Genomic DNA, 27,495 nt, shown 5'->3' on the forward strand with positions numbered 1-27,495 from the left:
CCCTTAAAATAAGGCAGCTCCCAGGGCTATGTCCTGGAGACCAGGGCCCCTTGTTGGGGGCAACTACGGAAACCAGGACCCCTGTTCAGGGCAGCTCGCCGCACCCCACTTCCCTTTTGTACCCCCCACCCCATGTCCTCAAGTCTGTTCTCTACATCTGCATCTTTATTCTTGCCCTGTCACTGTGTTCATCAGTACTTTTTTTTTTTTTTTAAGATTCCATATATATGAGTTAGCATATGGTATTTCTTTTTCTCTTTCTGGCTTACTTTGTCCTATATGACAGATTCTAGGTCTATCCACCTCAACACAAATAACTCAATTTCATTCTTTTTTTATGGCTGAATAATATTCCATTGTATATATGTGCCACATCTTCTTTATCCATTCATCTGTTGATGGGCATTTAGGTTGCTTCCATGTCCTGGCTATTGTAAATAGTGCTGCAATGAACATTATGGTACATGTTTCTTTTTAGATTATGGTTTTCTCTGGGTATATGCCCAGTATTGGGATTACTGGATAATATGGTAGTACTATTTTTAGTTTTTTAAGGAACCTCCAAACTGTTTTCCATGTGGTTGTACCAGGTTACATTCTCACCAACACTGCAGGAGGGTGCCTCTTTCTCCACACCCTCCCCAAAAAGCAAATAACCCCGTCCACAAATGTGCGGAAGGCCTAAATAGACATTTCTCCAAAGAATACATGCAGATGGCTAACAAACACATGAAAAGATGCTCAACATCACTAATCATTAGAGAAATGCAAGTCAAAGCCACAAGGAGGTATCCCCTCACACAGCCAGAAGAACCATCAAAAATCTAGAAACAATAAGTTTCTAGATAATTATTAAGATATTTGGTATTGTAGGAAGAGAATCAAGATGGCAGAGTAGGAGGACATGCACTCACTCCCTCTGGCAAGAGCACCGGAATTACAACTAACTGCTGAACAATCATTGACAGAAAGACACTGGAACTCACCAAAAAAAACACTCCACATCCAGACACAAAAGAGAAGCCACAATGAGACGGTAGGAGGGGCGCAATCGCATTAAAATCAAATCCCATAAATGCTGATGGGTGACTCACAAGCTGGAGAACAGTTATACTACAGAAGTCCTGAGGGTTCTGAGCCCCGCGTCAGGCTTCCTAACCTGGGGGTTCAGCAATGGGAGGAGGAATGCCCAGAGAATCAGACTTTGAAAGCCAGCAGGATTTGATTGCAAGACCTCCACAGGACTGGGGGAAATGGAGACTCTTCTCTTGGAGGGCACACCAAAAAGTGTGCACACCAGGACCCAGGGGGAAGGAGCAGTGACCCCATAGGAGACTGAACCAGACCTACATGCTGGTGTTGGAGGGTTGCCTGCAGAGGTGAGGGGCAGCTGTGGCTGAGGAGACAGGGGCACTGGTGGCAGGGGTTCTGAGAAGTGCTCATTGGCATTAGCCCTCCCAGAGTCCACCATTAGCCCCACCAAAGAGCCTGTAAGCGCTAGTGCTGGGTCGCCTTAGGCCAAATGACCACCAGGATGGGAACACAGCCCCACCCATTGGCAGACAAGCAGATTATAGTGTCACGGAGCTCCGCCCACCAAATCAGATTAAAGTTTTACTGAGCTCCGCCCATCCAGCCCAACCCACCATCAGTCCCTCCCATCAGGAAGAACCCTCGAGCCTCCTAGATAGCTTCCTCCACAAGGGGGTAGACAGCAACATCAAGCAGTATCAGCAGTGTTTCGTCTTGTGGAACTGAAAACCACAGCCACAGAAAGACAGAGAAAATGAAAAGGCAAAAGACTTTGTACCAGATGAAGGGACGAGATAAAATACCAGAAAAATAACTAAATGAAGAGGAGATGGGCACCCTTCCAGAAAAAGAATTCAGAATAATGATGGTGAAGATGATCCAGGACTTTGAAAAAAGACTGGATGCAAAGATCGAAAAGTTGCAAGAAAACTTTACCAAAGACCTAGAAGAATTAAAGAACAAACTGAGATATGCAACACAATAACTGAAATGAAAAATACACTAGAAGGAACCAATAGCATATTAACTGAGGCAGAAGGGCAAATAAGTGACCTGGAAGACAGAATGGTGATAATAACTGGTGCAGAAAAGAATAAAGAAAAAAGAATGAAAAGAACTGAAGACAGCCTAAGAGACGTCTGAGACAATGTTAAACACACCAACATTCGCAGTATAGGGGTCCCAGAAGGAGAAGAGAGAGAGAAAGGACCCGAGAAAATACTGGAAGAGATTCTAGTTGAAAACTTCCCTAACATGGGAAAGGAATAGCTACTCAAGTCCAGGAAGCACAGAGAGTCCCAGGCAGGATAAACCCAAGGAGAAACACGCCAAGACACATAGTAGTCAAACTGACAAAAATTAAAGACAGAGAAAAGGTATTGAAAGCAACAAGGGAAAAACGACAAATACCATACAAGGGAACTCCCATGAGGTTGACAGCTGATTTCTCAGCAGAAACTCTGCAAGCCAGAAGGGAGTGGCATGATATATTTCAAGTGATGAAAGGGAAGAACCTACAACCAAGAATACTCTACCCAGCAAGGATCTCATTCAGATTCGATGGAGAAATCAAAAGCTTTACAGACAAGCAACAGCTAAGAGGATTCACACCACAAACCAACCCTACAACAAATGCTAAAGGAACTTCTCTAAGCAGGAAACATAAGAGAAGAAAAGGACCTACAGAAACAGAAAAAAACAAGTAAGAAAATGGTAATAGGAACATACATATTGATAATTACCTTGAATGTAAATGGACTAAATGCACCAACCAAAAGACAAAGACTGGCTGAATGGATACAAAAACAAGACCCATATATATGCTGTCTAGAAGGGACCCACTTCAGACCTAGGGACATGTACAGACTAAAAGTGAGGGGATGGAAAAAGATATTCCATGCAAATGGAAAGCAAAAGAAAGCTGGAGTAGCAATACTCTCATCAGATAAAATAGACTTTAAAATAAAAAATGGTATAAGAGACAAAAACGGACACTACATAAAGATTGAGGGATCCATCCAAGAAGAAGAGATAACAGTTATAAATATATATGCACCCAATATAGGAGCACCTCAATACATAAGGCAAACGCTAACAACTATGAAAGAGTAAATCGACAGTAACACAATTATAGTGGGGGACTTTAACACCCCACTTACACCAATGGACAGATCATCCACACAGAAAATTAATAAGGAAACACAAGCTCTAAATGACACAATTAACCAGCTTGATTTAACAGATATCTATAGGACATTACATCCCAAAACAGCAGATTACACGTTCTTCTCAAGTGCACATGGAACATTCTCCAGGATAGATCACATTTTGGGTCACAAATCAAGCCTTGGTAAATACAAGAGAACTGAAATCATATCAAGCATCTTTTCTGACCACAATGCTATGAGATTAGAAATCAATTACAGGAAAAAAACTGTAAAAAACACAAACACATGGAGGCTAAACAATATGCTACTAAATAACCAAGAGATCACTGAAGAAATCAAAGAGGAAATAAAATACCTAGAGACAAATGACAATGCAAACACAATGATCCAAAACCTATGGGATGCAGCAAAGGCAGTTCTAAGAGGGAAGTTTATAGCAATACAATCCTACCTCAAGAAACAAGGAAAATCCCAAATAAATAATCTAACCTTACACCTAAAGAAACTAAAGAAGAGCAAACAAAACCCAAAGTTAGTACACGGAGAGAAATCATAAAGATCAGAGCAGAAATAAATGACATAGAAACAAAGAAAATAATAGCAGAAATCAACAAAACTAAAAGCTGGTTCTTTGAGAAGATAAATAAAATTGGTAAACCTCTAGCAAGACGCATCAAGAAAAAGAGGAAGAGGACTCAAATCAATAAAATTAGAAACGGAACAGGAGAAGTTACAACAGACACCACAGAAATAAAAAGCACCATAAGAGATTACTACAAGCAACTATATGCCAATAAAATGGACAACCTGGATGAAATGGACAGATTCTTAGAAAGGTATAACCTTCCAAGACTGAATCAGGAAGAAACAGAAAATATGAACAGACCAATCACAAGGAATGAAATTGAAACTGGGATTAAAAATCTCCCAACAAAAGTCCAGGACCAGATGGATTCACAGGTGAATTTTATCAAGCATTTAGAGAAGAGCTAACACCCATCCTTCTCAAACTCTTCCAAAACACTGCAGAGGAAGGAACACTCCCAAACTCATTTTATGAGGCCACCATCACCCTGATACCAAATCAGACAATGATACTACAAAAAAAGAAAACTACAGACCAATATCACTGATGAATTTAGATGCAAAATCCTCAACAAAATACTAGCCAACAGACTGCAACAACACATTAAAAGGATCATACACCATGATCAAATGGGATTTATCCCTAGAATGCAAGGATTCTTCAATATATGCAAAATCAATGCAATACACCACATTAACAAACTGAAGGATAAAAACCACATGATCCTCTCCATAGATGAAGAAAAAGCTTCTGACAAAATTCAACACCCATTTATGATAAAAACTCTCCAGAAGGTGGGCACAGAGGGAACCTACTTCAACATAATAAAGGCCATATATGACAAACCCACAGCAAACATCATTCTCAATGGTGAAAAACTGCAAGCATTTCCTCTAAGATCAGAAATAAGACAAGGATGTCCAGTTTCGCCACTACTATTCAACATAGTTTTGGAAGTCCTTACCACAGCAATCAGAGAAGACAAAGAAATAAAAGGAATCCAAATTGGAAAAGAAGAAGTAAAACTGTCACTGCTCACAGATGACATGATACTATACATAGAAAATCCTAAAGATGCCACCAGAAAACTACCTGAGCTAATCAATGAATTTCGGAAAGCCGCAGGATACAAAATTAACACACAGAAATCTCTTGCATTTCTATACACTAACAATGAAAGATCAGAAAGAGAAATTAAGGAAACAATTCCGTTCACCACTGCAACAAAAAGAATAAAATACCTAGGAATAAACCTCACCAAGGAGGTAAAAGACCTGTACTCAGAAAACTATAAGACACTAATGAAAGAAATCAAAGAAGACACAAACAAATGGAGGGACATACCATGTTCTTGGATTGGAAGAATCAACATTGTGAAAATGACTATATCACCGAAAGCAATTTCCAGATTCAATGCAATCCCGATCAAATTACCAATGGCATTTTTTTTTCTTTTTTTTTGGCACACGGGCTTAGTTGCTCCGCGGCATGTGGGATCTTCCTGGAGCTGGGATTGAACCCGTGACCTCTGCATTGGCAGGCAGACTCTCAACCACTGTGCCACCTAGGAAGCCCACCAATGGCATTTTTCACAGAACTAGAACAAGAAATTTTACAATTTGTATGGAGACACAAAAGACCCTGAATAACCAAAGCAATCTTGAGAAGGAAAGACGGAGATGGTGGAATCAGGCTTCCTGACTTCAGGCTATACTCAAGGCTACAGTGATCAAGACACTGTGGTACCAGCACAAAAAACAGAAACATAGATCAGTGGAACAGGATAGAAAACCCAGAGATAAACTATGGTCAACTAATCTATGACAAAGGAGACAAGGCTATACAATGGAGAAAAGGCAGCCTCTTCAGTAAGTGGTGCTGGGAAAACTGGACAGCTACATGGAAAAGAATGAAATTAGAACACTCCCTAACACCATACACAAAAATAAACTCCAAATGGATTAAAGACCTAAATGTAAGGCCAGACACTATAAAAATCCTAGAGGAAAACATAGGAAGAACACTCTTTGACGTAAATAACAGCAAGATCTTTTTTGATCCACCCTCTAGAGTAACGGAAATAAAAGCAAAAATAAATGTGGGACCTAATGAAACTTCAAAGCTTCTGCACAGCAAAGGAAACTATAAGCAAGACGAAAAGACAATCCTCAGAATGGGAGAAAATATTTGCAAACGAATCAACAGACAAAGGATTGATCCCTAAAATATATAAACAGTTCATCCAGCTCAATATCAAAAAAAGAAACAACCCAATCAAAAAATGGGCAGAAGACCGAAATAGCCATTTCTCCAAAGAAGACATATGGATGGCCAAGAGGCACATGAAAAGCTGCTCAACATCACTAATTCTTAGAGAAATGCAAATCAGAATTCTTAGAGAAATGCAAATCAAAATCACCTCACACCAGTTAGAACGGGCATTATCAGAAAATCGACCAACAGTAAATGCTGGAGAGGGTGTGGAGAAAAGGGAATGCTTTTGCATTGTTGGTGGGAATGTAAATTGATACAGCCACTATGGAGAACAGTATGCAGGTTCCTTGCAAAACTAAAAATAGAGTTACCATATGACCCAGCAATCCCACTGCTGGGCATATACCCAGAGAACACCACAATTCAAAAAGACACATGCACCCCTATATTCATTGCAGCACTATTTACAACAGCCAGGACATGGAAGCAACCTAAATGTCCATCAACAGATGAATGGATAAAAAAGATGTGGTACACATATACAATGGAATATTACTCAGTTGTAAAAAGCAATGAAACTGGGACATTTGTAGAGACATGGATGGACCTAGAGACTGTCATACAGAGTGAAGTGAGTAAGAAAGAGAAAAACAAATATCGTATATTAACACATATATGTGGAATCTAGAAAAATGGTACAACTCAACTGGCTTGCAAGGCAGAAATATAGACACAGATGTAGAGAACAGACATATGGACACCAAGTGGGGAAAGCGGGGAGGGTTGGGAGGAAAGAATTGGGAGATTGGGATACCAAATTGTACACTCTAAATACATGCAGTTTATTGTATATTAAAAAAAAATTTGGCATTGTAGATGGATCTTCACAAGTTACAACTTAAGTTTTAAAAATAATTATCACTTCCAAAATTTTCTTTTTTAACAAAATTAAGACTGTTCCAGAAGATGCTTCACATATGTTTTCAACGAAATACAAATTAAAATCACACTGAAATACTACTACTATACAATGTATTAGAATTGCTAAAATCCAGAACAATTACCACACAAAACACTGTGGTGGATGAGAAGAAACAGTAACCCTCATTCATTGTTGGTGGGAAAACAAGATGGTACAGCCATTTTGAAAGACAGTTTGAGGGTTTCCTATAAAAATAAACATACTTTTACCATATCCAGCAATCTATCACACTCCTAGGTATTTACCCAAAAGAGTTGAAAACTTATGTCCGCACTTAAACCTGTACAAGGATGTTTATAGCAGCTTTATTCATAATTGCCAAAATTCAGAAACAACAAGATGTCCTTCAGCAGGTGAATGTATAAATTGTGGTGTATTTTGGCAATGGACTACTACTCAACATTAAAAATAAATGAGCTTCTAAGCCATGAAAATACATGGAGGAATTAAATGTGTATTACTAAGTGATAAAGCCAACCTGAAAAGGATACATACTATATAATTCCAATTATATGACTTTCTGGAAAAGGCCGAACTATGCAGAAAAAAGATCAGCTGGTTTTAAAGTAAAACTGTTTCTCATTCAGAGCCTGCGTCTCCAGAAAACAAGAATCTCCAAGAAGGAAATGGCTTCTGCAAAAAGATCATTTCCATGGCTTTGATCGTAAGCATAGCCATGGGGTAAAGTTCAGGTAAAGGGTACAGCTATAAGATCTTTTATTGAGACATCAGGAAGATTTAAGAGATTACCTCATATATGCTTTCAGCTAGACACAAAGACTTTCAAGAATATTAAGACTGTACCTTGTACCAACTGAATAATTTAGGTTTAAAATTCTTCAGGAACATATCCTACAGCACTTTGACTCATAGCCTAAGGTATAGCATAGGTATGCAGATGCAGGATTCCATATTTTCTATGTTTACATGTTACTTTCTGGGAATAAGTAAAGCAGATATTTTTTAAAGCTATTAGGTTAATACAGTGATGTAAATCATTGAAAAAATATCAATTATTAATTGGAGAATTTTTTTTACTATTTAAAGATAATCCAGGTTCTAGTAAAAGATAGTGATTTAGGAGGATCCTGAATTCCTCCCATGGGCACACCAAATCTATAGCTACATATAAAACAAATTCCTCTGAAATCAACCAAAAAACTATCTGAGTGACACCTACGTATTGGGCAAACAAGAAAAAACCCACATCAAGTGGGTAGGAAAGGATGAGACACACAATACCACCAGAATTCCCACCCCTGCACAGCAACCTGAAATTGGGAGGGAACTCAGAACCCTGAGTTTCTCCCTGAGGAGTGAGGTGTTTGAATCCCACATCTGGTACCCCAACTTTTAAAACCCACACCTTAGACACAAGCCCCTAAAACATCTAGCTGTGAAAGCCAGCAGGGCTTGCATCCACAAAACCCACACAGCTATAGTGAACTGAGAAAGAGCTCTTAAAGGACTTGTGTGCATACACTCACACCCCAGGACCCAGCACAGAGGCAGTCAACTGAAATGCAGCCAGACAACATGTGATAGAGGTTTATCAGCTTGTATTAAAACACCAGACTTAGGGGCAAGCATCGAATTTCACACACATGTAGGGACCTACTGCAACACCTTTCAAAGTTGGAGGCTGCAGGACACTATCTTCACACTCTCCATGTGTCTCACTCCAGCTCACCTGTATCTCCTGGAAGAAGCTTGCACACTTGTCTGGCTACCTGATTTTCCAACTATTGCCCAGCAGATACCTCTAGATTGCCTGGCCCCAGTGGCCACTGGGGTTTATGCTCATGAATCCCGCATGATTGTAACAAATGAATGAGTTATTAACTGACTACCATACCCAAGGCATATCAGATAGGAAACAGACTTAGGCACCCAGTCTTTCTGCGAAAGCTTGCTAGCTTATCTTCATAACTGAGACCTGAGTGGCTAGGCTTCTAATTAAACACACATTATAGGGCTGAATGCAATCCTTTCCACAGACTTCAGAGGGCAGATGCTATCTTTGCACACTCCCTCTGTCATGCTCCAGGGCATCAGTTTCTCCTGAAGGGGAGCTTGTACTCATGTCTAATACTATGATTTTTTTCTGTCTGATGCCCTTGTTTTCTGATTGCCACTCAGGGAATGTCCCCTGGTTCCCTTCCCCTGATAGCCAGTGTAGCTCACGTTCATGAGTTGAATGAGAGAGTACAAAAATAAATAAACAAATAAATCACAAAAACACAACAGTTCTTAACTGGCTATCACCCCAGGGCTCAGTGCAGAGGGAGCAGATAGAAAAACATCTCTTCATCTTCCCCTGAAAGCAGTATATTTGCATAATTTAAAACCCTGCTGCATGAGGGTCTGGCTTTCAATCAGCCTGAATCTAGGTGGTGACTCAGATCTACCCTTTGGGATACTGATACTCTGGGTTGTCATGTCACAGCCTCAAATACTGGGAGCCACTAAAAATAAAACAGGTTGCTTGGACAATCACAAAGGTTTGAGAGTCAACCAAGAACTATGGCAGAGTTGAACAGTAAATATCTCCTATATAAGGCCACTCCTTCAAGAAGGCAGAGGTGGTTGTTTAATCTAATGCATAGAAACAAATACAGAGAGTCAAGGAATATGAAGGAACATAAGAATATGTTCCAAATTAAAGAATAAGATAAAACCTCTGAAAAATACATTAATGAAACAGTGATAGGTGACTTACATGAAAGACTAAGAATAGTCATAAAGATGTTCATGGAACTCAGGAGAAAAATGTGTGAACAAAGTGAGAATCTGAACAAAAAGCTAGAATACAAGAAAATACCAACCAGAAGTCACAGAGATGAACAATGCATGAACTACACTTAACAATACACTAAAGGGATACACTAGGTAAACAAAAGAAAGGATGATTGAATTCAAAGGTAGGGAATTGGAACTTATACAAATGAGAAAAGAAAAAAGAAAGAAAAAGTAAAAGAGTGAAGATAGCTTAATGAACTTAGGGAAAATAACAGGTGGACTAACATTTGCATTATAGGTGTCCCAGAATGAAAGAGAGAGGAAGCGGGGGCAGAAATCTTATTAAAATAATGGATGAAAAATTCCCATAAGCTTGGGAAGGAAATAGACATCTAGATCCAGGAAGCCCAGATAATCCAAATAAAATGAACCCAAAGAGATCCACAGCAGGACACACTGTAATTAGAGTGCCAAAAGTTAAAAAGAATCAAGAGAAGCTCAAGAGAAAAAACAGCAAGAGAAAAATGACTTGCTATATACAAGGCAACTTATATAAGATTATCAGCAGATTTCCAGCAGAAACTTTGCAGGCCAAAAGGGAGTGGCACAATATATTCAAAGTGCTGGAAAAAAATAAGAAAGAAACTGCCAACCACTAATACTCTCAACAAAGTTGTCATTGAGAGTTGCAGAGATAAGTTTTTCAGACAAGCAAACTAACAGATTTCATCACAACTAGATTGGTCTTATAAAAAATGTTAAAGGGAATTTTGTTATTATTTATTTAAAAAATGTTATTGAAGTACGGTTGATTTAAGATATTATATTGGTTTCTGATGTACAACATGGTGATTCAAATTTTTTATAGATTATACTCCATTTAAAATTATTAAAAATAATAAGTATGTCTCCCTTGCTGTCCTTGTTCCTTATTTATTTTATGCATAGTAGTTTGTATCTCTTAATCCCATACCCCTATCTTGCCCCTGCACCCTCCCCTCTTCTCATAGGTATCCACTAGTTTGTTTTCTGTATCTGTGAGTCTGTTTCTGTTTTGTTACATGTATTTGTTTGTTTTAGTTTTTAGATTCCATTAAGTGATAACAGATTATTTGCCTTTCTCTGACATATTTCACTAAGCATAATACTCTGCAGGTTCTAGTATGTTGCTGAAAATGGCAGAATTTCATTCTTTTTATGGCTGAGTAATATTCCAGTGTGTGTGTGTATGGCTATTATAAATAATGCTGCTATGAACATTGGGGTGCATGTATCTTTCCAAATTAATGTTTCTGTTTCCTATGGATATATACCCAGCAGTGGAATTGTTGTATGATATGTTAATTCAATTTTATTTTTTTGAAGAACCTCAATATTGTTTTCCATAGTAGATGGAAACTACTAGAGCTCATCAATGAATTCAGTAAAGTTGCAGGATAGAAAATTAATATATAAATCTGTTACTTTTCTATACACTAATAATAAACTATCAGAAACATAAAGCAAGAAAATGTTCCTGTTTAAAATCTCATCAAAAAGAATAAACTATCTAGGAATAAACTTAACCAAAGTGGTGAAAGACCTACACTCTGAAAACCATAAAGCACTGATGAAAGAAATTTAAGATGATACAAAGAAATGAAAAATACCCTGTGTTTTTGGATTGCAACAATTAATAGTGTTAAAATATCCATACTACCCAAAGCAATCTACATATTTAATACAGTCCCCATCAAAATACCAATGGCATTTTTCACAGAACTAGAAAAAATAATCCTCAAGTTTATACAGAACCACAAAAGATCCCAAATGCCAAAGCAATCTTGAGAGAAAAGAGCAAAGCTGGAGATATCACACTCCCTGACTTTATACTACAAAGCTACAGTAATGTAAACAGCTTGTTATTGACACAAAAGCAGACATATACATCAATGGAACAGAATAGAGAGCCCAGAAATAAACTCATGCACTTATGGTCAATTAATCCATGAAAAAGGAGTCAAGAATATACATTGGAGAAAAGACAGTCTCTTCACTAAGTGGTGCTGGGAAAATGGGACAACTACATGAAAAAGAATTAAATAGGAAATTTTCTCATACCATATACAAAAATAAACTTAATAAAAAAAGACTTTAAGACACTGACTGTAATAAGGGACAAAGTAGTTCATTACAAAATGATAAAGATTGTATATAATAAGAGAAGAATTGTAAATATTTATGCACCCAACAGAGGAGTACCTAGGTATATAAAGTAAATATTAACAAAACTAAAGAGTGAAATAGCAACAATTGTAGGGAACTTTAATACCCCATTTTCATCAATGGCTAAATTATCCATACAAAAATCAATAAGGAAACACTGTAAATAAATGACACCTTACCAGATAGACTAAACAGACATATACAGAACATTCCATCCAAAAGCAACAGAATACACATTTTTCTCACACTAACATGGCATGTTCTCCTGGATAGATCATATGTAAAGCCACAAAAAAGTCTTAATAAATTTAAGATGGAAATAATTTCAATCATCTTTTCTGAACACAATGGTATGAAACTAGAAATCAATTACAAGAAGAAAACAAAATTCACATATATGTAGAGATTAAGTAACATACTACTGATCAGAATAGGTCAATGAAGAAATCAAGAGGGAAATAAAAAATAACTTGAGAAAAATGAAAATCAACATATCAAAACTTGTGGGATGCAGCAAAAGCAGTTATAATAAGAAAGTTCAGAGAGATAAATGTCTATGTCAAGAAATTAAAAGAGATAAATAAGCACCTAAATTTATACTCAGGAATTAGATAAAGAAGAGAAAATAAGCCAAAAGTTAGTAAAAGAAGAAAATAAGGAAATCAGGGCAGAAATAGAGACCAAAAAAAAAAAAAAAAAAAGACAATAGAAAATATTAGTGGAATAAAGAGCTGTTTTTTTTTTTCCTGAAAAAAATAACAAAATAAGCAAAACTATAGGTAGACTTGCCAAGAAAAACAAAGAATTCAAATAAATAGAATTAGAAATGAAAGAGATGTTATAACTGATACCACAGAATTACAAAAGATCTTAAGATACTACTATAAGCAATTATATGCCAACAAAGTGGACCACCTTAAAGAAGTGGATACATTCCTAGAAACATATAACCTAGAAAGTCTGAATCATGAAGGTACAGAATATCTGAACAAACTGATTACTAGGTAAAGAGAGTGAATAAGTCGTCAAAAAGTTCCCAACAATAAACGCTGAGGCCCAAAAGCCTTCACTGGTAAATTCCACCAAACATTGAAAAAAGAATACCAATTGTTCTCAAATTCTTCCAAAAAATTAAAGAGGAGGGAACTCTTCAAACTCATCTTAGCAGGCCAGCATTAGCCTGATACCAAAACCTGACAAGGATGACATACATACACAAAAAGAAAATCATAGGCCTATATCATATCACCTCACTAGATGCAGAAAAAGCAGTAGACAAAATTCAACATCCATTTATGATAAAAAAAAAGCCTCATCAACAAAGTGGTTATAGAGGAAACAAAATGTAACATAATAAAAGTCATATATAATAATTCTACAGCTAATATATTCAAAGGTAAAAAGTTGAAAGCTTTTCCTCTAGGATCAGGGACAAGACAAGTCTGCCCATTCTCACAATGTTTATTAAACACAGTATTGGAAGTCATAGCCACATCAATGATACCAAAAAAAGAAAAAAAGAGAAGTAAAAACAACCAAATAGGAAAAGAAGACGTAAAAATACCACCATTCTTAGATGACATGATATTATATACAGAAAACACTAGAGACACCAAGAAAACCGTTAAAACTAATACCAAATTCAGTAAAGATGCAGGATACAAAATCAATAGATGAAAATCAACTGTTTATATATGGTAATTACAAAGTATCAGAAAGAGAAATTAAGAAAAAATCTCATTTACAATTGCATCAAAAAGAATAAAATAGGTAAGGTTGTGAAAGACATGTACCCTGAAAACTGTAAGAAATCGATGAAAGAAATGAAGACGACATATAGAAAAAGGAAATATTTCTATATTCATTGATTGGAAGAATTAATACTATTAAAATGTCCATTCTATTTAAAACACTCTACAGATTCAAAAAGCAATCTCAGTCAAAATTCCAAAGTGATTTTTTCACAAAAATAGAACAAACAATCCTAAAATTGGTATAGAGCCATAGAAGATCTGAATAGCTGAAGCAATCTTGAAAAAGAACAGCAAAGCTGGAGATATCATGCTCACTGATTTATAACTACAAAGTGAAGTTATAGTAATCAAATCAGTATGATACTGGCATAAAAAAGGGCACATTGATCATTTGAACAGAATCAAGCACCCAGAAGTAAATGCAAGCATATATGGACAATTAATTTAAAATAAAGAAGCCTAGCATATACAATAGGGAAAGGATACTCTCTTCAATAAATGGCATTAGAAAACTGAACAGCCACATGCAAAACAATGAATCTTTACCACTCTCTTACAGCACACATAAAAATGAACTAAAAATGAATTAAAACTTGAACATAAAACCTAAAACAATAGAACTATTAGAAGAAAACAAGCTTCTTGACATTGGTCTTGTCAGTAGTATTTTGCATTTCATACCAAAAGCAGAAGAAGCTAAATAAAAAATAAAGAAGTGGGACTATAACTGAATATAAAGCTTCTGCACAAGAAAGGAATCTATCAACAAAATGAAGAGGTAACCTACAGAATAAGAGAAAATATTTGGAAATCATGTGTCTGATAAGGGGTTAATATCCACAATGTATAAGGAATTAATCTAACTCAATACCAAAAACAAACAAAAAAAACAATGCAATTAAAAAATGAGAAGATCTGAGTGCACACTTTTCTATTGAAGACCTATAAGATGGTCAACAGGTACATGAAAAGGTCCTCAATATCACATATAATCAAGGAAATGCAAATCAAAACCGGTTTGAGATATCTCACACCTGTTAGAATGCTTATTCTCAAAAAGACAACAAGGATGTTGTGGGAAGGGAACATTCGGACACTGTTAGTGGGAATGTAAATTGGTGCAGCCCCTATGAAAAACAGTAAGGAGGCTCCTCAAAAATTTAAAAGTGGGTGGGGGAGTCAAGGAAGGGAGGGAATACGGGGATATGTGTATAAAAACAGATGATTGAACTTGGTGTACCCCCCAAAAAATAATAAAAAAAAATTTAAAAGTAGAATTATCTTATTATCCACAATTCTATTTCTTGGAATTTATCCAAAGGAAATGAAAACACTAAAAAGATACATGCACCTCCCATGTGCACTGCAGCATTATTTATAACAGTCAAGATACAGGAACTACCCTAATGTCCTGTGAGGATGAACAGATAAAGAAAATGTGATATATAAAATGAAATATTATTCAGCAATGAAAAGAATGAAATCTTGCCATATGTGACTAATGAATGATCCTTGAAGGAAATATACTAAGTGACATAAGTCAGACAGAGAAAGTAAATGCAATATGACCTTATTTATATGTGGAATCTAAAAACAAAATAAAACAAAAAAACAAATTAAAAAAAGACTGAACTTTTAGATACAGAGATAGACTGGTGGTTGTCAGAGATGGGGGAAAAAGTTCAAACTTCCAGTTATAAAATAAATAAGTCATGGTGATGTAAGGTGTATCATGATGACTATAGTTAATAATATTGTAATGTATACTGGAAAGTTGCTAAGACAGTAGATCTTAAAAGTTTTCATTTTAAGAATAAAAAATTTGTAACTGTATGTGGTGATGGTTATTAACTTGACTTATAATTGTGATCATTTCACCATATATACAAACATCAAATCATTATGTTGTACCTCTGAAACTAATATGTTGTTATATGTGAATTAAATCCCAATAAAAAAATCCATTGTCTGATTCATTAATTTCTTAACTACTTTGGTAGTTCCCAGTAATAGGAAATAAAGTTATAGGTTTTTCATTTAAGTAATGTTTGAAGGCTAGATGAATGTATCAAACAAAAACAATAATATGTTAACTGTTCAGTTGAGGATTGCAAAGATCAGTATAGGAGACTAGGGAGATATATTAAGAATAGTTATAAAGAAGTTAGCATTTCAAATAGATAAATGAAACTAAAAGCTGAATCTCTGAAAAGATAAACAAAATTGATAAAACCCTTAGCCATTCTCATGAAGGAAAAAAAAAAAGAGGGGCCAAAACAAACAAAAATATCAGAAATGGAAAAAGGAGACATTACAATGAATATCACAGAAATACCAAGGATCACAAAAGATTACTATGAACAATTATACGTGGATGAAATTGACAACTGAGAAAAATGGATGAATTCCAAGAAATGTACAATCTTCCAAGATTGAAGCAGGAAGAAATAGAAAATATGGACAGATTAAATACAGATAATGAAACTGAATCAGTAACAGAAAAATCCCCAACAAACAAAGGTCCAGGACCAGATGGCTTCACAGGTATATTCTACCAAACATTGAGAGAAGAGTTAACACCTAGGCTTCTCAAACTATTCCAAAAAATTGCAGAAGAACTGTTTCCAAACTCATTCTACAAGGCCAGCATCACCCTGATACCAAACTTAGACAAAGATATCACCAAAAAAAAGACAATTATAGGCCAATATTACTAATGAACATAGATGCAACAACATATTAGAAAACTGAATTGAACAATACAATAAAAAGGGACCCCCCTGATGGTCCAGTGGTTAAGACTTCCTGCTTCCAGTACAGGGGGCATGGGTTTGATCCCTGGTTGGGGAACTAAGATCCCATGTGCTGTGCAGTGCAGCCCAAGAAAGAAAAATAAATAAATTTAAAAAATATATTAAAAGGATCACACATCATGATCAAGTGGGATTTGCTCTAGGGATATAAGATACCACATTAACAAATTAAAGAATAAAAATTATATAATCATGTCAATAGAGGCATAAAAAGCTTTTAACAAAAGTCAGCATCCATTTAGGATAAAAACTCTCCAGAAAGTGAGTATATAGGGAACATACCTTGACACAATAAAGGCCATACATGACAAGTCCAGAGCTAACATCATAATTGTGAAAAGCTGAAAGCATTTCCTCTAAGATTAAGAGCAAGACAAGAATACCCACTCTCCCACATTTATGCAACAGAGTATTGGAAATCCTACTGAAGCAAGAGATTGAAAACAACACAGATGGAAAAAATATACTGTGTTCACGGATTAGAAGAATTAATATTGTCAAAATGACCATACTACCCAAGGCAATCTACAGGTGTAATGCAAACCCTATCACAATACCAATGGCATTTTTCACAGAACTAGGACAAGCAATTCTAAAATCTGTTTAGAAACACAAAAGACCCTGAATGGCCAAAACAATCTTGAGAAAGAAGAACAGGATTCGAGGTATCATCCTCCCTGACTTCAGACTGTAGTACAAAGCTACAGTAATCAAGAAAAGTATGGTACAGGCACAAAAACAGACACATAGATCAATGGAACAGGACAGAGAGCCCAGAAATGAACTTGGGCTTGTATGCACAATTAATCTATGACAACAAAAGCAGAAACATACAATGGGAAAAAGACAGCCTTTTCAATAAATGGTGTTAGGAAAACTGAACAACTCACTCACACCATGCACAAAAAAGAAATTCTAAATGGATTAAAAACTTGAATGGAAGACCTAAAAGCATGCAACTTCTAGAAGAAAACAGGCAGTACATGCTTTGACATTGGTCTTTGGTAATTTTTTTTGGGAATGTCCCCTCAGGCAAGGGAAACAAAAGCAAAAACACACAAATGAAACTATATTAAAAGAAAAAGCTTTTGTACACTGAAGGAAACTATCAAGAAAATGAAAAGGTCACCTACTGAATAGGAGAAGATATTTGCAAACTATATATCTGATAAGGGGTTAATGTCCAAAATACACAATGTACTCATTACAACTCAATATCAAAAAAACAAAACAGAAAAACAACAACCTAATTAAAAATTGGCAAAAGGATCTGAATAGACATTTTCCAAAGAAGACATACAGATGGTCAACAGGAATAGGAAAAGATATTCAACATCACCAATCATCAGGGAAATGTAAATCAAAACCACAATGAGATATCACCTCACACCTGTCAGAATGGATATTATCAAAAAGACAACCGACAACAAATGTTCACAAGAATGTAGAAAAAGGGAACCCTTATGCACTGCTGGTGGGAATGTAAATTGGTGCAGTCATGATGGAAAACCGTATGCAGATTCCTCAAAAATTAAAAATAGAACTACCACACAATCCAGGTGTTGCAATCCTGAGTGTTCATCTAAATAAAACAAATACACTAATTAGGAAATATTTATGTACCCCTATGTTCATGGCAGCATTATTCACAATAACTGAGATATGGAAGCAATCTAAGTGTCCATCAACAGATGAATGGATAAAGAAGATGTGGTATATAAATACACAAAGGAATATTACTCAGGCATAAAAATGAATGAAATCTTGCCATTTGTTGACAAGATGGATGACCCAAAGGTTATCATGCAAAGTGAAATACATCAGACAGAGACAAATGCAATTTGATTTCACTTATATTTGCAATATAAAAAACAAAACAAATAAATATAAACAGAGCTACAGATTCACAGAATAGGTGTTTTCTAGAGGGAAGTGTGTAAGGGGAAGGAAAGAAACAGATGAAAGAGATCGAGAGGTACAAACTTTCAGTTGCAAAATAAATCAACCATGGGTATGAAATGTATAGCGTGAGGAATATAGTCATTACTGTGTAATATCTTTTTTACAGTGACATATCGAAACTAGACCTATCATGGTGATCAGTTTGGTATGTATAGAAATAGAGAATCACTATGTTGTATAACAGGAACTAACAGTATTATAGGTCAATTATACTTAAAAAACAAAGAAACTCATAGACAAAGTGATCAGATTTGTGGTTACCAGAAGTGGGGTGAGATTTGGGGGAGGGGGAATTGGATGAAGGCAGTCAAAAGGTAAAACTTCCAGTTATAAGATAATTACTAGGGATATAATGTATACCATGGTAAATATAATTGACACTGCTCTATGTTGTATATGAAAGCTCTTAGCAGAGTAAATCCTGAGTTCTCATCACAAGAAAAAATTTTTTATTTCTTTAATTTTGTATCTATATAAGATAATGGATATTCACTAAACTCATTTTGATAATTCCTTCATGATGTATGTAAATCAAATCATGCTATCAACAAATTTGTACAGTTCTGTCATTTATATCCCATTAAAACTGGAAGAAAATAAAAAGTTAACATTTGAATTCAATCTTAAATAATGCATGGCCTAATACAACTGGAGTATGATACCTCGTCAGATGCTTTGCTCCATCTGGGGTTTCAAAAGTGAGCTACATAGACAAGATTACTAACTGCATTAGTCTAGCGTGGGACATATAGATAATAAGTAAACAAAATAGTTTTCCTTAGGAATACACAAAGACTCCTTTCACAAGAAAGTGATCAGTTTAGCTAATTTATACATGATGATGCCACACTGAGGTGGAAAGCTGGTAAAGTTTTGAAAGAAAGAAGAACTAGCCCTGCTGCTACATGATGAGGGAGGGAGAAATGCATGATGTATTTTCACAGAAAGGGGCATGGCAAAGATTTGGGAATTTTATATAGTGTGATGGGAAGCCAGAGAGTGGCTTGTGATATGATCTAATTTTCCATTAGGAGTTCCAGTACGTGAATAGAGAATTTTGTAGGGATGCAAACATGGAGGCTGGTGAACTTGTTGGGAGGGTATTGGGTAAATGAATCTAGTGTAGACTAAAGAAATAATGAAGAGGATAAAAAGATACTGATATACTTACAAACTATGTTTGAATTAGAACTCAAAGAATTCACTAAAGGGTAAAAAAGTGAGTGGTATAAGGTAGAGATTGTATTTTGTATTGAGAAATTGGGTGGTTTGTGAGGACAAATGAACTCTGGACTTTATATGTGCTGAGATCAAGATGCTTGTTACATGTCAATGTGGAAAGATATAAAATAGGCAGTTAAGTCAAGTATGGAGAAACAAATGGGAAATTATCAGATGTTAGATGCTATGCCTTATTTCATTTTGTCTTCATAACAAATTTTTGAAGATGATATTACTAAATATACTAGGTAGGAAATGAGTATTAGGAATATTAAGTAATTGTAAAAGGTCTTGTAGCTTAAAAAGATAAAATGAAAATTTGGATACTAGTCTTTTTGGCTTTAAATGCTATTGTTTTCCCATTGCTTTGAGTGGGTAGTGCAGGGTGTGGCTGGAAGAAATTACTATGGAAACATCAAAACAAATAAATATAAAAAGCCAATTAACTAAAAGCCATGATACAGCATTTGAAGAGTGTTCAGGATGGTTAGAATGCACAGGTGCTAAGAGAAAAAAAATCTGTAAGAGACAGATTACAATGGCCATGCTGAGTATTTTTTTCAACTACTTAAAGTTTTCATAGTATTTAAATCACGAAAAAAAGGACATAGCTGAGTAAGCATTTTAAAAAGATCACTCTGGCATTATTGAGGAATGACTGGGACTATATACGTACGTATATATTGTATATATTGTATATATATTGTATATATACGTACGTATATATATACTGGAAATAGGAATTCTTCTGTTAGGAATACTGAGGATTTGACTTACAGAAGTAGCAATGGGAAGGGAGAGACATACATATGCTTGTTAGATTATTTAGAAGTTAAAAGTGTTCTATTTTTTCTAATGACAGCATTCCTCAAATGAAAAAGAATTATGTCAACAAAATATAAATTTCTAGATGGAGACACAAGAGTAATGGTGAGGAATTTAAATCCAATAAATATACAGGAAAGGAGTTAATTTGAAGGTAAATTAATGCAAACAGTTTGGTCATGTTGATTCACAGTAATACATCTTACCCTTAGGAGTGCTAAGACTACCTTTTCAAGATAGCCAATTAAGTATTTAGTTCATTTAAATTAGTTAATTATGTGGTAAAGAAAACATCTATCTCCAGAGTAAATACTGCAGTCTGGTTCACTACTCAGGTTAATCTAAAAGCTCCACTTGGGCAAAACATTCCTCACTTCTTCCTGTAGTAGCTCTTGCTCTCTTTATCAATACATGATAGGTAAATTTTCTCTGTTCAACTGTGGAAGGAAAACAGACTTTCACTCTAAAACTGAATCTACCCTGGCAGATTCTTTATCACTTCCAAGTAGGTCTCTGATTTTCCAGTGTCATCAGGAAATTTTTTTCTACTTTGGATATGGATGAAAAGCCTTAACTTCTGTCTTGGTATTACTGACATTTTCATTATGCATATACAATATGAAGTGGTGGGAAAATATAAAGGGACAGCAATTGACTATAATAATTCATTGTGCAGAGGTGTTGTTATATACCACAAGTGTAATTCTCTATGAAACTTCCAAAGGAGCTATGTTGACCAACGTAGAAACTCCTGCAAGGTAAGCGCACATATTCATTCAAATATTCAAAATGTGTTCTATAGCACTGAGAGATATAACAATTATATTTCAAGGTAAATGTCAAAGAGGAAATGATGTGTTTGAAATGGTGGAAAAAAGAGATGCCTGTTTAGACATCTGGTTAAACCAGTAAAAGGTTTCAACTACTTGCCCCACAAATTTAACTAACATTGGGACAGTTAATGAGATTTCAATATGGACTATAGATAATAGTATTGTATCAAAGTTAAATTTTGTTAAATTAATAATTTAATACAGTTAAGTAAGGGAATATCCTTCTTTTGAGGGGAAAATAACAAATATTTATAGATGAAGGGCATCATGTTTTCAACCCACTGTAAAATAGTTCAACCAGTTATATATAAATATACATAAATATATAAACACATATACATGTATACATATGCACACACACATACAAACACACTCCCAACACACACACATATGTGTATACAGGGAGAGAAATAGAATGCTAAATCAAATGTAGCAAAATGCTAGTTGGTTGATCTGTGTCAATACTACACCTCAGCTTCTTTTTACCATTTCCTTTTTACTATTTTTACAATCCTTCAGCAAGTTTGTAACTATTCCAAATTTTTTAAATAGTAGATATAATTTAAATCACAAATTTAGGCAACTTTAGTATAAAGCTCAGTGGCATAATTTTTGGAAATGCTCTTATTGCAGTTACCATTGAAGAAATGCATGAAAACAGAGTTACCATATGATCCAGCAATCCCATGCCTGGGCTTACACCCACAGAAAATCATACTCTGAAAAGACAGATGCATCTCAATGTTCACTGCATCACTATTTGCAACAGCCATGGATGCTACCTAAATGTCCATCAACAGAGGAATGGATAAAGAAGATGTAGTAGGTATATACAAGGAAATATTACTCAGACATAAAAAAGAATGAAATAATGCCATTTGCAGTGACGTGGATGGACCTAGAGACTGTCATACTGAGTGAAGTAAGTCAGACATAGAAAGACAAATATCATATGATATTGCTTAGATGTGGAATCAAAAAAAAATGGTACAAATGAACTCATTTACAAAACAGAAATAGAGTCACAGGTGTAGAAAACACTCTTATGGTTACCAGCAGGGAAAGGGGGGAGGGATAAGTTGGGAGATTGGGATTGACAGATACAGACTACTATCTATAAAATAGATAATTAATAATTATCTAATTAAAATAGATACTTAATATGCCTGTTGTATAGCATAGGGAACTCTACTCAATACTCTGTAATGATCTATATGGGAAAAGAATCTAAAAAAAGAGTGGATATGTGTATATGCATAACTGATTTAGTTTGCTGTACAGCAGAAACTAACACACCATTGTAACTCAATTGTCCTTTCCCCCTTTGAATGGTCTTGGCACCTTGTTTGAAAGTCATTTGACCACATATGTGAGGGTTTATTTTTGGGTTCTCTAATCTAGTTTCCTTATCTATATGTCTGTCTGTATGCAGTGCCACACTTCTTTAACTCTTATAGCTTTGTAGTAAATTCTGAAGTAAGAAAATTTGAGACCTCTAACTTTATGTATTATTTTTCAAGATTGTTTTGGCTATTCAGGGTTCCTTGAGATTCCACATGAGGTTTAGGATGGAATTTTCTATTTCTGCAAAAAAGTTGGAATTTTGATAGGGATAGCACTGTATCTGTAGATCATTTTGGGTATTTGACATCTTAAGTCTCCCAGTCCATGAATACTATATTCCATTTGTGTTCTTTACTTTTTTTTTAAGTACATTTTTAAATTTAAAGAAATGCAAACAGCTAAAACTCTTCTAAGAGTTCACATATACTCCAAAATGTACAAGGGTATCTCTGTCAGTGTTACTACCAAGATGGGATATATTTTTAAATTCAAATTTAATAGATTTAAAGTTATTATTTCTGTTTTAATTTATTTTGCTTAATTTTTTTTAGAGTTTAAATATATGTTCATGTATTTAAGGTAATTTGAACACTATTCAATGAACTATCCATCTATTTGGGGGGGGTTGGTCATTTTCTTATCATGTATTTTTATATTATTGATAGTTGTTTATATAATGTTATTTAGTATATTATAGATATGAACCATTTACTCTAATTTTAAAAAATTCCTAAGTATATCGTTTTATTTTAGTATCTGTCTATATCTAAGTATTTAAGTTTTGTATGATTAATAAAATATTTTCTGTTTTATAGGTAGTACATTTTTATAATAAACCATTATTTTCTACTGAATTAAAATATAACCTCTGTTGTATTTCTGCTTCTAGCGATTGCAGAGTAACCAGTGTTAGTTAGTTGCCCTCCCACCATAAGCAATCATAAAACTGAACAATACATAAAACACTGTTTTTGGGCACGACTCAGCAGCAAAGAGAGAAGAAACATGCAAGACGTGATTTCAATTTATGTCCTGTCTTTCTGCCTGGACCACGGTAGACAAAAGAGTGAATTAAAACAGAAGGTAATAAAAAAGGACAAAAAGGGACAACTTTTGGATAATTGATTATAGGTAATTCATTTCAAAGAAAAAAGAAAAAATACAAGAAGTAATTCTCAAACATATCATGGAAGAAACTTTCTAAACTGAAGAGAGTCCTGAATCTTTACATCAGAAACTTAAATACTTGGACAGATTTCTAGGTAAATTACTGACTTTCAAACAATGGGGAGAAAAGGCAATCAGACAAGGTAAACAGTTTATTTACTCTGATAACAAAGTCAGGCTTGCTTCACACCTATTGACAAGTCTGGATGTCAAAAAGGCCATGGTGCAATATCTTCAGAAAACCAGAAAGAAAAGTAATGGGCTAAGATAGTTAGTTGTCTTTCACCTAACTAAAAGAAAGGGGCTAAGATGGGTTAGTTGTCTTTTATCTATCAAGCAACAGAAAGATCTACTTATATATACAACATCCAGAATTTATATCCATGATAATTTCAATAAATTTTGGGAGATATTTTCTAGCCATTCACAAAATAAATTATTTCTGTCACTCAAAAATATATATTAATTTTCTCTTTTTGCTGGGCACTGGACTAAGCCCAAGTATATACTAAGAAGAATGGGACATATAAGATCTCAAATATCTCTCCTCATAAGATATAAATGTTATGAAATGAATCAATGGGAAATGAATATTGAAATGGTTTAAAAACACACAAAGTAAAATAGATAATCTAAATAGAATTATTATAGAATGGTAATAGTATAATTCTTGATACTGAATGAAATAAACATTGTGTTGTTACTGAATTTGAAGTGTTAATGAAATTGAACAGAATTCTAAATATTTCCAATGTAAGAATAATCATGATGTAAAATTCTCAGTAGACAAGTCAATTACATTCTTGATATCCAAAAAGCAATTACTTGAATGTAATTTGAAAAGACCTAACAATTTTTCTATTTGGTCCTGCATTTTATGGTAAATAAAATACTACTTCTTGTATTTGTTTATCAATTTAATAATTTAAAAGTATGCTTTACTTTTTCATGGATGGTCATTCTGCCATTTAATTGCAAAATGAGTAATAAACATCACATATGCGCAAAAACCCTACTAAAGGGACTTTGGTGGGACTTTGGTGGCACAGTGGTTAAGAATCTGCCTGCCAACGCAGGGAAACACGGGTTCGATCCCTGCTCCAGGAAGATCCCACACGCCATGGAGCAACTAAGCCTGTGTGCCACAACTACTGAGCCTGCATTCTAGAGCCTGTGACCCACAACTATTGAGCCCATGTACCGCAACTACTGAAGCCCAAGCACCTAGAGCCCGTGCTCCGCAACAAGAGAAGCCACTGCAGTGAGGAGTCTGCACACCACAATGAAGAGTAGACCCCACTTGTTGCAACTAGAGAAAGCCCACACACAGCAACAAAGACCCAACACAGCCAAAAATAAATAAATAAGTTTACCAAAAAAACCCCAAAACCAAAACCCAAAACTCTACTAAAAGCTGTGCTTATACTTTTAAGTAGTGTAGCATCTGTGCATAAAAAGGCTATATTCAGTATTTTATATCATTATAATCATAGCATGCTTCATTTCTTGTCATACATTTCAACAAAAAGTTATTATTCTATTTTTTTCACATAAATTTTGTAAAAGGAATCCATGTTGAAATACGGCTGCTGGGTGGATGGTCATTTAGTTATCCTTAATAAGGAGTTCATTTTATGTGGTTTGCAAAATTCATATTCACATCATATAAAAGTATTTACCACTTAATACAACTGTAGAAATGTGTTAAATATAAGAATACTAAAGTAATATTACTTTGACTATTTCAGATATACGTGTTTAAAATTTTTCATTTAACTTAAAGATCTGCCAATGACACCACTTATTTACATGCCCAGAAACTGAAATGCTGAACTTATATGCACTATCTGTGGAAGACTTACTGTTGGTTGTGGGGATTATTGAAAATTTTTCATGGTACTTCTCAGATGAAAAATGATAGCGAAGTCTTAGCAGAACATAAAACAAGTGAGAAAAGGGACAGATGAAAGGGGAAATGGAAGAAAACAGTACATAAAAGAAATATTCATTTTTGAAGCAGAGTTAATATAATTATTACAAAAATGATATAAAAGTTTTCCTAAAATTTTATATGACCATTAGTGAGAAAAAATTAAACAGAGTTTTTATAACGAATTTTGTACCTTTTTTTAATGAAAATGCATTTGCCATGATTGAAACTGCTATTTTTTTCTGCTTCCCTATTTTTCTTCTTGGTAACTGCTATCCATTTTTACTCTGCAGTTAAAATGATCAAATGACTATGGTACCACAAAATTATTTTAAAAGCATGTACTAAAATTTCACTGAATTGCATTTTAAACATAAATTATATTACTTTTGTCTGAAAATACTTCAATGGAAATAGGAAACTTAGGAAAGTGGTCATTGTGTATGCCAAATATATGATTTTCTGGCTTCATGGAACATTAAACTACCTTACATGTGATTCATGAAACAATAAGATATTACTGTTGGAAAATATGTTGAATGTTTTGAAATTTAAAGTACCGTTGATAAAAGAACTTACAACACTTTCTATTAAAATACAAAAGCAAAACTAACTCTGATAATCTTGTTGAGATTAACACAGATGGCATAGGGGAAAAATGGACAGTTCTGAGTTTCAATATTGATTGTATCATTTAGTAACTGGTTAACTTCAAATTTTTCTTAATCGTTCTGTGTATTAGGGTTGGTTTATTTGTTTTAATTTGGCTTCTGAGTTTCCTCACAGGTTTTCGATGAATACTAATAATTGTTTTCAAAGAACCCAATAATGTCTGATACATTTAAATTTGCATTCATAGAAGCTCTTCTTACCTCCTATTATCCCATTCATTTCATTGACATGGTCTCTATGCTTTCGTCAAAAAACAAACAAAAACCAAAAAATATGACTGGTAGTAAGTCAAATATTTTGGAAATAATTATAGCATTATGTGTGGACAGGATAATGGTAAAAGGCTGAAAAATCTTGTAAAATTTATGAAGTACTATATACTTGTATTGATTAGTCAAGAGTAAATCAATCTACTAAATTGAAATAAACCAAAACTTTTCAAAATTAATTTTTATTGGAGTATAATTGCTTAAAAATGCGTTAGTTTCTGCTGTACAGCAAAGTGAATCAGTTATACATATACATATATCCCATCTTTTTTTGATTTCCTTCCCATTTAGGTCACCACAGGTCATTGAGTAGAGTTCCCTGTGCTATACAGTAGGTTCTCATTAGTTATCTATTTTATACCTAGTATTGTATACACATCAATCCCAATCTCCCAGTTCATCCCACCTTCTCTTCTCCCCTTGGTATCCAGAAGTTTGTTCTCTATATCTGTGTCTCTATTTCTGCTTTGTAACTAAGTTCATATGTACCATTTTTCTAGATTCCACATATGAGCAATATAATACAATATTTGTTTTTCTCTTTCTGACTTACTTCACTCTGTATGATATCCTCTAGGTCCATCCACATTGCTGCAAATGGCACAATTTCATTCCTTTTTATAGCTGAGTAATATTCCATTGTATATATGTACCACATCTTAAGAAAAAAAATGAACCAAAACTGAAAATTATAGATGATGTGTTATTAGTAAGGCTCAGCTAGAATTTCTATTAATGAACCCATATTTATACAAAAAGCCTTATCCTCCACATTAAAC

Source organism: Hippopotamus amphibius, chromosome 13 (assembly GCF_030028045.1).
Source record: "Hippopotamus amphibius kiboko isolate mHipAmp2 chromosome 13, mHipAmp2.hap2, whole genome shotgun sequence".
NCBI classification, from domain to species: domain Eukaryota; kingdom Metazoa; phylum Chordata; class Mammalia; order Artiodactyla; family Hippopotamidae; genus Hippopotamus; species Hippopotamus amphibius.